The following is a 14,566-nucleotide window of genomic DNA, read 5'->3' as shown; positions in this document are numbered from 1 at the left end:
GGGTGGGGTGCTTAACCCTTTCCCCGCTGGCCACTTCCCCCTCTGAAATTCACTCCTCATCCGTTTCCTTTCCTCAGGGTTCAAAACATGGGTAAATACATGCTTGAAACTTTATGGCTGGGAAGAAGAGAGAGGGAACAGATGTGGGAGGGGGCTTGGAGTAGAAAAATGACCAATTCTCATCCCTAAGCTCCAACTATGGGCTCATCTCAAAGATGCATAAAGAAAAGCAGTCACAGAGACAGCCACATGCAATTTGTAGCTTGTTTCTAAGCCACAGTTAAGTCCTTGTTTGAACGGCGTCGGGCAATGGAAAACTGTTTGTGTCAATCATGCTGCTATAATTAAATAACTTCTCTATTCTTCTGTTAACCAAGTCTAGCCTCAACTCCAATCTCAATTAGCTCAGCTCTGCTATCTGGCAGTTTCCATTCCACACCTGCTTTATGAGAAAGAAGGGAAGGTTGCTATCATACCCACACCTGGCAGCTAGCATTGCAGTGCTTATTGCATTGGGCAACACGCTAAGCAGAACAGAACAGAGAACTAGTCAAACTGGACCTTTTGGAGTATGAAAGGCATACTGAAAATGCTCCCATTCCTGTATGATCAGTTTTAGATATCACCTGCTCTAGACATGTCCCAAGGCATGGTCTGAGGGCACCTGATGCAGCCACCTTGCTGAACCTAAGCAGGTCTGGGTCTGGTCAGTGGCTGGATGGGAGACCTCTTCAGAACCTCATGTGCACATCTTTTGAGTTCCACAATGGAAAAATATGTAATAAATGATGCCATCACCACCAAAGTCACTAGCTAACTTGCTACAACAAACAGTTTTCATAGAACATAACATAGCAATAATGGCATGGACACTGTCCACATAGCTAACCAGGGAAGCTGAGAAGCACAGTTGCTTTCTCCAAGGACATTTTCAGATATTGCAAAACCAGAATTGTTATACTGGAACGGAATGTCTCCATAGTGACTTATAATTATCTGAAAGTGATTACTGCTGGACTAGAAGTGTAGAGCTACATTTTTATCTGCTCAGTCAGTTATTGCATACACAATGCAATCCTAAACATGCTTACTCAGAAGGAAGTTGGATACAACCAATAGTATTTGGAAGAAACTAAGTTCTACTCAGGAGAGGCCTACTGAAATTCAAGTATCTAAGTTAGCCATTCCAGTCATTTAACTGGGTATGTTCCAAGTAGGACTAACACTGTATACCACCCATTGGAACTTACTCTCTGGTAAGTATGTTTATAACTAGCCTGAAAGTTCCAAAATCACCCCAAAATAAGTATCTGTTCCTTGTTTGTTGAAAAACAAATGCTTTTTCAAGTGGCACAGAATCTCAACAGGCAACAATGACATGGAACAAAGTTCTAGGAAGCAGACACCAGAAGCCAGTTGTTAAGCCAATGGGAATCTAATCAATCAGAGTGTATTTGTCAAACAGAACCAAGTCAGAAAGTAAGAACCACACTGACTTTTACAGGCAGACTGTTGAAAATTGTGGCCTTCCAGATACTATTGGATCTCAATTCCCATCAGTCCCAGCCAGTGTGGAAAATGGTCAGGGGTGATTGGAGCTGGAGTCCAATAACAGCTGAAGAGCCAGACATTCCCCACCCCTGGCTGAATGTTAGAAGGGAGACAAGAAAGACATATGGCCCTATGGGATGTGTGCATGTGTAATATGAAAACTGATTTACCTAGCCTCCCAGAGGCAATTTCTACTCTCCACTAGTGGATATCGTTGCAAATCTGTTCTATTCCATATGATGTATTCTTGTCCTGATCCAAAATGTTAAATAATAGTAAAGGTAGCTATGGAAGTCAACTAACTGTCTTCATGCCCAAACTGGAGATGGGGAGTGCAAGTAATTCAAAATCAGCTCAGCAGGTGTCACTGACATAATCATGGACTGCTATTCAGAAGTAAAGACAAGTGCGAACAAAGAGATCCCTCTCCATGGAGACCTGACCTTGTAATGTGGTGACAGAAAGTGGCCTTCACAGGGAAAGAAGGTTTGGGCAGTCTTCCAACCTTCCACCGCAGTAGAAAAAAAGCCTTGAATCCACAAAGCAACCAAGTTCCTCTAAATGAAACACATTTGTTTCTCTTATGTCTTTTAGCCACGAAGACCCAATCAAACTTTTGAAAATGCAAAATTCACATAGCATCTTTGAAAAGCAACCATGTCTGGGAAACAAGAAGCACCTGTATGTAGACTGAAATAAAAGGCAAGAGGCAGCCTGGGTCTACTCCTAGTCTGAGAAAGTGCTAGCATAAGACAGAGGTACGAAAAGGGGCTTAGGCTACAAACTGCGCACACTTACCGTATTTTTCGCTCCATAAGATGCACTTTTTCCTTCCTAAAAAGTAAGGGGAAATGTCTGTGCGTCTTATGAAGCAAATGCTGCATGGAGGAGGAACGTGTAAGCGGCTCCTGTCCGCTTTGCTGCTTTAAAGTGAGCCACAGAGGAGGGAAGGAAGGGGAGCCATGGCTTCTGTCTGTCCCTCCTCCACTGCTCACTTTGAAGCAGCAAAGCAGGCGGCTCCCCTTCTTTCCCTCCTCCGTGGCTCACTTTAAAGCAGCAAAGCGGACAGGAGCAGCCTGCTTTGCTGCTTTAAATAGTTTAGTACCACATTCAATTCAGAATATTTTTTTTCATGTTTTCCTCCTCTAAAAACTAGGTGCGTCTTATGGTCAGATGCATCTTATGGAGCGAAAAATACGGTATCTGGAAGTGAGCCCCACTGAACTCAACAGTTCCAAGCGCACAGGCATAGGATTGTGCTGTAAGGATTGCCTGGCACATGAGAAGCACCAGTGCCATCACACCAGCGTCACTGCACACGCATGGTGGACTGATGATGCAGAAGTTCATAATGCACTAACAGCTTTGGCAGAGAGCACTGCCAGAGGATCACCCACTAACCCTGCATAATCTACCAGGAAACACCTTGTAATTGCAGATGTCCACAACATTTGGTGCCAAAGATCTGAAACTATTAATATAGCACAGCTATTTGCATCCCAACTAGAGGACAGGGATGACAACTGTGGGTAGTGGAGGAAATGAAAGGCTTTGTGTATCACATCTAGCTTCAATTATGGGAATGGGACAAAATTTCAGAAAGTCTGAAGGCCTCATTTCTCCAATTTCTACTCTTAAATAGCAATTGAATAGAATTTCCAGAATGTGACATGGGGAGACTGACCACAGTCTTGCAGTGTGAAACATGGAGCATATGAAAAGATGTATTTTTTTCAGCTAAAGGGAAGCAAATTGATACTATAGGGAAAATTCAAAATGCAGCCTAATGCAGCATATTCTCTTTCCTTAGATGCTTTCAAGAAAGGTTGGGGACTGATCTGTTAAACATGTCTTTGGGAAAGAATGCTCTTTCTCTGAGCCTTTTAGTAGCTGATATAATCAAAAACGACAAAAAGCATACCTTATAAAGCAAGAGAGAGCATTTGCTGCCAAGCAACAAAGGAGCAAGTTGACCCCACAAATCAGCTTGCAAGTACAAACACTCAGTACAGTCCTTAACCCAAGATAACAAACATTTGCAGACACAGGGCAACACCCTGGTAAACCTTGAACACTGTATCAGGATATCCAAGGTGCATACATAAACATTCCCAATTAAGAAAAACAGAGAAACTACCCCAGACAGAAATGTAAGAAAACTTCCTTGATCACCAATTCTCTTCTCTTCAAGGTGTATGAGACCAGTAAAATAAATTTTGTCTCACAGTGAATCATCACAGAGGAACAGGCCAGTCTGGCCTGCTTGCTGCATCTTACAGGCACTTGCTTTCCTCATGTCAGGAAAAAAAAACCTCTTACAACAGTGCCAGCCTTGACACGCAGTAACAGCTCTTGCTATAAACATCTAGTAACCAATACTATAAAGAGGCCAGTCAAGCATCTCAGTCCAAGAAACCTTCATTCACCACCAGTTGGGAGAGCAAGCAGGCTGCTCTACTAGGAAAACTGGTGAGGAAAGATCGCTTCAAAAATTCATGGTTTGGCCTTGACATATAAAGCCCAGTTTGTTGCTGCTAATGCATCCAGCCTCAAGTCACTGGACGTCTGTGGCCTTGAAGCTGTTTTACAAGTACAAAAATTTCTCCCTCTACCTCCTCCTAGCCTGCCCACCGTTAGGTAATAATTACCAGGCTACCTGGGCAGCAAGTCTGGTGAGCTGCCGGCCCTGAGGGGAGTGAATCAGTATAAAATCATTTCACATGCCTACTTGGTGCGCAAACTAAGCTTCAGATTTATTCTGCAATATCAGAATCAAGTACAGGCACTATGCAAAATGGCCTAACTATGCCTTCATGGTGAAGTCACTGGATTCAGTCAGAATATCACACTTCCTGCTTTTATTTCTATTTTTGAACAAGTCCAATTTTTATACATATTCACATTGTGACTCTTTAGCATTTATAAACATAAGGACCCCCCCCCAAAAAAGGTTAAAAGGGGTGGGGGTCACAAATCTATATTTAAACATGAGCACAGCAAAAAAGCACAAATCCAGATAAAATGTGTAATAACTTAATCGATATGACTCAAGAACTGTACTGTGCACTCCAAGGGGAATATAAAAATAGATCAAATGGGAAACAGCTACCTCAAAGATTTTTCCAGGAGAGAGGCTTAAATTGGTGCTTGTCTTCCTTCTGATAATCATGAAAGCACCTTTTCTCCTAGCTCTGCCTGAGAGACTTGTGAAAAATAGAGTAATTATTTGTTGCTCTGCTGGGAAGTTAATCCAGCACTTAATATTTCTCAGTCTCATTTGCTTTTGTCCTTAAGAAGGGCTCTGCTCAAAAAAGCATTCCCAGTTACCCACTTGCGACCATCTTGCTGAAAGCCAACTGCATTTAAATCTTCACACTTTTCCAGTTAGAGAAAGAGGCCATTTTGTACTTAACCAGTTATGTACTTAACTAGCTTTGAGGTCGGCAAGGGGGAATCAGGCCTGGCTTCCACACTGAGCACAGAAACTCAGCAGAACAGACCCCCCACCCCCCCAGTACAGATACTCAGCAGCTCAACTAGAATTTTCCATTCTTGACTCAACTAAAACAGGCACCTGTTACTTATCCAAAATAAGTGCCTATTTACATGCACATTTCACTGAGAGAGTAATAAGATTCTGAACCCATAATCCCCCTGCCTAGAGTGTAACAAGTGACTAAAAAGTTCAAACAATAAATAAATTATCAAGCAAGCAAGCCTCTACACAGGCACCAATGTAGGGCTGCAACAGAAACCCAAAGAAAGTTCTTTTATTTCTTAGTAGTGTTCAGAAGACTTTCCATTTGTGGCAGGAGAAACGGAAAGCCTGATGAAATGATGCCTTCTCAGTAAATTTACACATGATAGTGGCTTTCACACTCCATGAGAGGATTCAGAAAACTAGCAGGCTGTCAACAATGTGTGTTGTCAACTAAAAGGTGTACAAGGCATTTGTTAATGTGGCTCCTGCTGCATTGTAGCCTTCAGCATTGCACTGTACAATTCAGCAGAACTGCTAGAATAACAAAAACAAAACCAGTTTGCAGTTCTGGGAAAGTAGGCTTGAAAGAATGCATGCATGTTAAAAATCTGAGAAGCCCAAGGGGAGATAAGCGATTACAGCAGCCAGCGGAGCAGCTTTCCTTGTCTTCTCTTCTTCCTGCACTTCTTCCCAGACCTAGCACCCAAGAGCCAATGAATGGTGGCAAGAAGGAAACTGATTTTGGCCTGGGGAGTTCCAGGCCTATAATGCCCATTTATAATGTACAGGGTGGCCTTAGGACAGTTGCCACCTCTTAACTGATATTCTAGGGAGGAATAGCAATAGTTTTGGCACACTATGTTTCTTACAGAAAGGATGAGGTGCTACATTATGCATGCAAAAGAACAAATTACACATACACACACCATTTTTTGTGGGGGGGGGGAGGAAAAATAGCTTAATTTTTATGATTTATCCAAGCTTCAGAATTTCTTGGAACAACTGATAAAGGAACAGGCTATACTCAGTCCTGATTACTTTTACTTCTATTACTTTTGAGTACCCAAAAATTATAAGCTCTAGATTGCAGCCACCCTTCGTAACCTTGCAATATTCATCCCAGACACATTCAGACATTAATGATGGAGCAAAAGGTTTGACCCTAGTCTGTGGGGTAAAAGAACCTACATGCTAGAAGAGCATTTAAGTGTGTTCATAAGCACCAGTGTGTAATATATAAATACGTTGCCCTTGAACAAGAGTTTCATATCTGAAATGTAACAAACTGTTCTCCTTGCACCTCTTGAGGGATATTTTTCTCCCCTGGTCTCATTTCTCTCTCTTCTTTGGTACTGCTTATTTTGTTCCTCTGGAATTTTAGATGCCTGGTTTCAGTTCCAGCAACAGTCCCAAAGTAACAACAAGGAAGCCATTCAAGGCTTCAGCTCCCAGCTAAGAGATGAGGATTACTTCCCCCAGTCTACCTTCACAAGTAATTCATTCCATGACTTCTGTTTAGAGACCTCCAACCTTCCTTGGTACTATCTTGGATCATTTAATGGGGATCCCAGTTTGACTGCATTGCACCATACAGAGGTCTGGAACTCCTCCTTCACATTTTTAAAAAAGCATGATGGCAGCCTGCTCCATGAGGCCCAATGATCATCATTTACAATGCATAACTATAAAATGCACTCTTTATCAAGAAGCAATCAATCTCAAGCGCCTTCTAGCAGTCTGGACTTTGAATGTTACCAGCTGAATGAAGAAAGACCCTTCTTCATTAGTCTAAATATATAAACTGCCCATGCCTGCATTTGCATATAATGTAAGCTATGCTTATAATCATTTTATTGTTAATTCTTAATTATATGACTTTGTAGAATCAGCTTATAATGGTCTCATCTCATTGAGATGAGATGTTTTGTTCTGTGTTCTATTATTAAATTTATTGCTGCTGCTGATACTTATATTTTATGAGCCACTTTGGGGTGGACTTGAACGGAAAGCGGCAGAGAATCAATCAATCAATCAATCAATCAATCATAGGAACAAGCTGCTATGAGTCTCAATCTCATGCATTCCCTTCTCTGGTGCCAATTTGTTGAAACAAGCCTGCTTCACAACCCAAGCTGTCCATGGTTGCCTAGTGTGGATCTATGTTGAAGCCAGTATGTGAGATTGTCCAGTACATCTCCACTTTGGCCCATGTCATACCATTAAAAGGCAAGTCAAGGGTATGTACGCAACAGTACTTTCCAGAGCTTTTGGTCACAAATTAATTTTTTTAAAAAAACTTTCAATTCACAGCCACCCTTCTCTGAACAAGTCTGTATGTTAGATGAATCTGGAAAGAATAATTGCAAGTAACAACCCCTAATCTTCCATCACAATGGAGGGTAAACCAATAAATTCTAAGCAAGCCCCAGGCTTGGGTGGAAAACTTGGAAAACATTGATGATTATGTTCCACCCTTCCCTTTTGTGGTCTGGAATCAAACAACAGCTCGACAACACAAATCCAAAACTAGATAACGAGGTATTAGCTTAACAACAATCTTCATACATCACTGGAACTTCAAGAATTAAAACAACCATAGCTGAAGAATCAAGTTACCCTGTTAAGTGCTATTACAACAGCATGAGAGTCAAATACCATCTTCATTTAATGGAATCAACCAGCTACTTCTATTTGTTTTTCTACCTCAGAGATGGAGAACTGGATATTGCTGGACTGTAACTGCCATAATTTGTGACCATTGGTCATACATGCAGAGACGGATGGAAGTTGGGAATTTCACAGCTTCCATTCCCTGTTCAGACAAGTCCCACCAACACTAATACTGCTTTTTAGCTAGTGCACCTTCTGCAGTTTTTTTTTTTTAAATGAGGTTTGAAAATAGTAACTTAGCTGGTTGCCTGTAGACAAGAACTGCCTGCAGGTGCCAGCGATAGCGTTCAGCATGCAGATAATACAGTGGCTTGTTACAGTGAGATGCATGCAACTCTAGGGAGACTGCAGGCATGACTTTATGCCCACTACTAGTCCCAGCTACCTGGGAGTAGCAGAAACATGGGGGTTGAATAGGAATCGGATTGGGCAGGAGCAGAGATGAGGAGCAGCCCATTCCCATCCATCCATACACACACACACACACACACACATGCTCTTTTAACCAATTTTCTTTAAAAGAGGACAGATAAATAAAACGGTGAAGTGGGAACAAAACAAACCACATTTCTGAGAATCACAGCGGGAAATGGCTAGAAATAGGGCTGAAGCCATTAGTACATTAGGTGACCCATTTGAATCTATTAAATGGCTGCATCACAAATTAAAGTAAGAGCCTCTTAAGTGAGTCAGGCCCTTTCCTGCTGTGGTCACCAGGACCTGATCTATTTTTGCTGCTCAATTCTTCTTGGAGCTCCCTCTATACTGTCCTGCTTCTGAAGGATTTGAACAGAACACTCATGCAGAGTTAAGCTAGAGTGGAGTTGCTCTGGGCAGGCAAAGGGAAGAAAACACACACAGGTGACCTCAATGTCCCTTTCAAGTAGACTGCAACACAATGGGAAGGGCACAAAAATGCCACAGAGGCTTTAATATGAACAGGAGGTAAATAAATATGGGGAAAGCAAAATGTCACTTAGAGAAGCATCCGAAGTATTTACCTTGAAGCTTGAATTTGTTTTATTCTGGATTGTTTTATTTGTTGTTTTAAACCTTTAAAATATAAAGTGGTACAGAAATAATATGAATAACATAATTTTTAAAATCCTATCAGAAAAAAGGCACCTAGACATTCTGGTTTGGCGACCACAACCTAGGTTTAAGGTGCCATTTGGTGATTAGCTTATATAGCTGAGATTCTAACACTGTCCATAAATCTGGAGACAATGGACTGCTTCTACCTATAAGAACCTCATACCGTGACAATCTGGTTAATTTCTAGAAGGCTGCAGCAGATTAAACAAACTGAAATGGATTGCCCCAGGGTTTCCAGTCACATGAAGAACACATTTTGGATTGATGGTTCCCAAAGTGTGTGGCACCACTCCCTGAGGGGCAGTGGGATTACGGACTAGAGCAAAACAACTTCCTCACATTGTATTGTTGATTGTTTCATTGTTGATTGCTAAGTCTGGAAAGCCAAATACTGCTGGTGAAGAACTCCTCCTACCAGCAGTTAGTGAGGTTCCGAGTACTGTTTTGCATAAGTCACCACACCATATAATTAAGATTATTCTTCACAGCAACAATTCAGTGCAAAGACACATAGATGAAATGGCTGAGAATGTTGAAGAGACATTGTGCAGTTTACTGAGGACAACAGAATTCACATTATTCCTGGATGAGTCAATTCCACCAGGCAATGAATCTTTGCTTCTCGCTTATGTGCGCTTTATAAAAGATGAAAGTTTGGCTCAAGAGTTGTTATTTTCAAGGCAAAGAGAAACAGATACAAATGTGGAGTCAATATTTCTTGTTAACTCTATTCAAGCACAATATAGGCTGTCTCGAGTGACAGCAATTTCCATATATGTCTGAGCTAGAAGAGAAAGGTGGGATAAGAAATGATGATCTGCAAGGTTATTTTACCGCCTGGATATACTGCATATATGTTTGAGTGATTTGGGGATGTTCTTTTGGTGGTAATTCCAGATTAGGTGATAAATCTTTGTTGGGGTAATGGAGGAAGAACTAACCAAGCTACGAAATGACTCTAAGCTGAAGTCAAAGTTTAAGAAATTGTACAAAGAGTTTTGGTTACTGAAGGATTCTGCACTATGAACAGTAGTTAAGAAACTCACTGTTGCATTTGCAACATTATATTTGGTGGAACATGGTTTTAGTGTGGCCATACAACTTGTCAACAAGCAAAGGAATCAACTCCAGATTACTAAGCACAGACTCCTGTTAAGTGACATTAAACCACACATTTGGAAACTGATATCACTTCATCAAGCCCATCCATTGCACTGATGAGTTACTGAACAGTGAAGTAGTTACTATATGTGGTACCTCTTAAGACTCTTGATAAATGACTATCAGACTTTGAAAAGGAAATTCATGAATTCTGCTAAACTAATTAAACTAAATAGCTCAAACTGGATTTTTAATAAATATGCAATTAATTGTTACTTTTTGAATTTTATTGTGTTATTATCTTCCTTAGTGTGTTGTGCAAACTGCTCTTCTGAATAATGCTTTTAATATGGTAGGGTAGGGGGCACTGGGAATCAGTTTATGGAACCAAGGAGGCAGTGGCCCAAAAAAGTTTTGGAATCACTGCTCTAGATGCACAGAATGGCCTTTCAGACCTTCACAGTAGAACACACAAAGGTCACAGAATCATATATCAGATAATTGTGAAGTTGGAAGGGACCACATGGGTCATTTAGTCCAACCCCCTGCAATGAAGGAATTTTTTGCCCAAAGTGGGGCTTGAACCCACAACCCTGGGATTAAGAGTCTCATGCTCTACCAACTGAGCTAATACCAGCTTATTAGGTCTGATCTCACTCCTCTTCCAGACGTTAAGTCTATGTTTATTGGAGAAGTTCTAGAATCAGCCACTCTTTTGGAATTTGTAATACTGCAAACTTTAAAAAATTAATCAAAATCTACGGAAGATCTGCTCAAACTAACAGAGTTAAACAATGCCACACGGTTATGCTGTTGAACTCAGCAGTCAGTAAGCTCCATATTCTGTTACTACTCGGCTACTTATACTGTGGTTGTATGGAGCGGAAGAACAACAGTTCTCGTTCTTTAGCTACTGGAGACTAAAAGCTATCATCAAATCCTTTGAGAGAGACTGAAACTTGATTTAGTGGTTATTGCACCAAACTCTCACCGGAAGCAAGCAGATGAGAACTATTCTGAGGACTCCGTATCACATACCTGTTATTCTTTTGCAAATGGAAGTAGTGTCTCAAAATAAGAGCCCATCTGCAAATTCTCAGTTATTAGCTTGACATTTTAGCAAAGGAAGAAGCAAGACTTGCAAAATTATTATCTTTAAGAGCAAGCGTAAGCAGTCTAGATAATGACTGTTCTTAGCAGTGAAGGCTTCCCCTTTACTCAGAACCAATTCACACTTCAAACAACAAGTATGTTTTATTAATTGCACATCACTTTCTACAGCAAAAAAGTGCAAAGGGAAGACGTGCATTTCTAAACATGCAGTGACATTAAGTAATTTTAAAAGTCATGTCTATGATACAAACAAAAGTTCTTCAACTGATTGACAGCCTTAATAATTTGAAACGTTCCTTTTCTTCCAGTAGTTATCACTGTACGTAAGCCATGAAGAATGAAGGCTATACTATGCAAATCTACAAGGTTTGGCTCTCGGCAGTTTTTTATGTCAAGTGTGCAGAGCACTGTGATTCTGGTAGTTGCTAGACTTTAGTAGATTTAATAAGTGTTAGAATGAAACCGTTGTCACTAAATTCAAACAGGAAGAAAAGGTCAGAGTCTCATAATGCTCATAAACCACCACCACCATCATCTCTCTCCGCAGAATGAATGTATTAGGTCTGTTCACATATCCAGTAGGAATGAAAACAAACCTAAATACATGCCTTGCTCACATTGCACTTGAAGCACTGGAATTTGCTCTGGGAAGGTTCAGTTAAAGCCCCATCTCTCCTAAGGACTCATTTTGTGGCTTCCAGCAAAACTCTCTTTCTTAACCTCAGGTCCCTTAGTTGTTAATAGCAACACCGGTTATGTATCTTTCATGGCACTATCACTAACAATAGGATTTTGTAAGACACACTTCTAATTAAGATTGCTTCATACTACTACTTGTAGGTGAATTAGGAAATCTCCTGATGTTTCCTTAAGGGAGGGTTTTAATTCAGTCAGTCTTCATTCATCCATTGGGAATTCAATGGCCTAGTTGCTACATACAGGGAGCAGGGGAAGCTGTCAGAATTTGAAGAAGTGTGCATGCACACGAAAGATCATACCAATAACAAACTTAGTTGGTCTCTAAGGTGCTACTGGAAGGAATTTGGTTTGTTTGTTTGTTTGTTTGTTTGTTTCGACTAAGGCAGACCAACACGGCTAACTACCTGTAACTAGAATTTGAAGGGCAGGGATTCTAAAACAGTAGTAACATCCCACAGATTATCTTTTCCATGTCACATTTCTATGAAGTAACACTCATTTGCTGCATCATGCATGGAATAACCCAGTGATGACAGTCAAAGCACCTGTAAGTATTAGAGTGTGCAACAGTTTCAAGATTAGCCAATTACTAATACAACGCTTTAATTAAACACCATCTTGGGGTGCTCGCAGGCACAAGCTTTCTTGCATAAAGTCATTAGTTTTATGCATTTAGTTGCTTGCAGCACTACAATGGAAGTCTACCTGGTTCTCTCTCTTGCTGTGCCCCACTAAGAAAACCTCATTGGACAATGCTTAAGAAGCAGTATATAAATTACTAGAAAAAAATAAAATAGTAATATTTTGGTTCCACACCATTATCTTTGGATTTACTTGGTTTGATCCTGTGTCCTGTCCACCCCAGTAGGCAGAATGGGATTGAATGGGTAAAGAATTCAAATACAGTGGTACCTCTAGATACGAACGGGATCCGTTCCGGAGCCCCCTTCACATCTAGAGGTAAACGTATCTAGTGATGGCACGTCTGTGCACGCGCGTGTCGCTTTTTGGCGCTTCTGCACATGATGTCATTTTGAGCATCTGCGCAAGCGGCAAAACCCGGAAGTACTCAACTCGAAGCGTATTTAACCCGAGGGATGACTGTAATTTGTCTCTGTTATCACTCCCCTCATTCCTCCCACTGAACCTCCTGTGTTTTCAGAGCTTATAAACAAGTGTTTCGAACACCTGCATACACGCCTTTAAAAACAACAATACAAGGCATCAGAAGTGGTCTCACTGACCAATACAGGAACTGATCCACCTTCTCTCTTTTCCAGCCCTCTCCACACCTTTGCCCCTCGCCACTGCAAGCAGGTAGGGATTAGTACCCAGAGGTAACATCCATAAAATGCAGCCACTTTTTGTAACAAGCATCAAAAGAAAGTACAAGAGTTATTAGAGCAATCTTTCATCTTCTTTCACACAACAGTTGACTCATAGAGGCAATAGTTTACTTTACCTTATTTCAGCACATTTACATAAAATTAGCATTACAAGCTAACTGGTTCTGTATCATCTGCCTTGATTAAATCTGGTCTTAACCTGCTGCCAAACAAGAAATCAAGAAACTTAAAGCCCACTCTTAGGATGTTTACTCAGGAATAAGCTCAAGGATAATTGTGCAGAGTAGGACTGTAACCTAGGAGTAAAACCACCCTTGACTGTTAAAACTACTTTTAATTGTAAGGAATTAATTGTAACAAGCACCCTGGCCAATCCCTACTGTTGACAGAAACTTTGGATCCGATCTATGATGTTGTTGTTCTTACAACCTGTCCCAGTTTCTGTTATACCATCAAGCATCTCAATGTAAACAGAGTAAACTGATAACTTCAAGCAGACTGTGAGTAAACTGTGCCACTCTTAAATTGCTACAATTCAGGGAAGGATGCTGCCAAATTGTGAAAGATTTAGCAAACAACTGTGAAGAGAAAGCAAAACAAAGGATACCAGGGCAAAAAAACCCAAGTATATTTAGTACAGGGGAAAAGATAAACTGAACAGAGAGGACACATTTTGGCAGTTTTCAGATATTTAAAAGATCATCATCATCAAGATGGAGCACGATTACATATTCCGAATAGGCACTAAAAACCAGACAGAAAGAAATGCTTTTAAATGATAAGACATAATGTGTCTTGTGTACTAAGGGTGGCGGAGGTGGGGGTGAATCCTAAGAACAGTTTAGTGCTGAAACTCTTTAAAAGATAAGGAGGAATCTCTTAGAGAGGAGGGTTCAGTGACCACAGTTAGAAGATTACATTAGCAAGGCCTGATCACTTAATTCAGAATAAATGGATAGAATCAGAGTTGGAAGGGATCTCCCAGGGTCATCTAGTCCAACCCCCTGCAATGCAGGAATATTTTTGGCCAACGTGGGGCTCGAATCCTTGACCCCCTGAGATTAATGAGTCTCATGCTTTAGTGCACTGGTGGTGCACAGGGGAAGAATACGAATACTTCAGACGGCCCTGCCTAGGAAACACCAACAGGAGTTTTAAAGCCCAATTCTCACGTTCTAAGAGAAGAGAGTCGGTGGCCTGCCCTCGCCAGGGAGTGCTGCCATCACCGAGGCACCTGTGACTACGCCAAAAAGCGCAGAGATCTCGTGTGGGGACCCACCCCCGGAAGAGACAATATGAAATAGGGGGGGGTGAGGGAAAGAGGGGGGCCAGCAGCGTCCCCCATCTTGACGGGGGCAGAGTCGCTCTCCACGATTGCGTGAAAGGCTGCGTGACAGGGAGGAAACAACACCCTTTCATCCTCCCCACCCACCCCGCGAAAGCCAAGAACTGCGCGCTCTCTCACACGCGCGCGCACGCAAATATATCTGGATACACACAGGGGGTGGGG

At 41.3% G+C, this 14,566-nt stretch overlaps 1 protein-coding gene across 3 annotated transcripts in view; it reads right to left on the bottom strand.

Annotated features, from left to right (window-relative positions):
• STXBP2 (syntaxin binding protein 2) overlaps window positions 1-14,566 on the bottom strand; it is a 35,334-nt gene that overhangs the window by 20,605 nt on the left and 163 nt on the right. The window contains exon 2 of one of the 3 annotated variants that reach the window (XM_083427034.1): window positions 12,115-12,255. The exons of 1 other annotated variant lie outside the window; for it this stretch is intronic. The gene's annotated coding sequence lies outside the window, so the exon portion shown is untranslated. Of the gene's footprint in view, window positions 1-12,114; window positions 12,256-14,228; window positions 14,308-14,566 lie in introns of those variants that run through there. One more of the 3 variants, XM_083427032.1, reaches the window with a different exon arrangement.

This window comes from Podarcis tiliguerta (genome assembly GCF_965153285.1).
Source record: "Podarcis tiliguerta genome assembly, chromosome: 2".
NCBI lineage: Eukaryota > Metazoa > Chordata > Lepidosauria > Squamata > Lacertidae > Podarcis > Podarcis tiliguerta.
The sequence above is the reverse complement of the archived record's forward strand: the minus strand, read 5'-3'. Positions and strand labels throughout refer to the sequence as shown.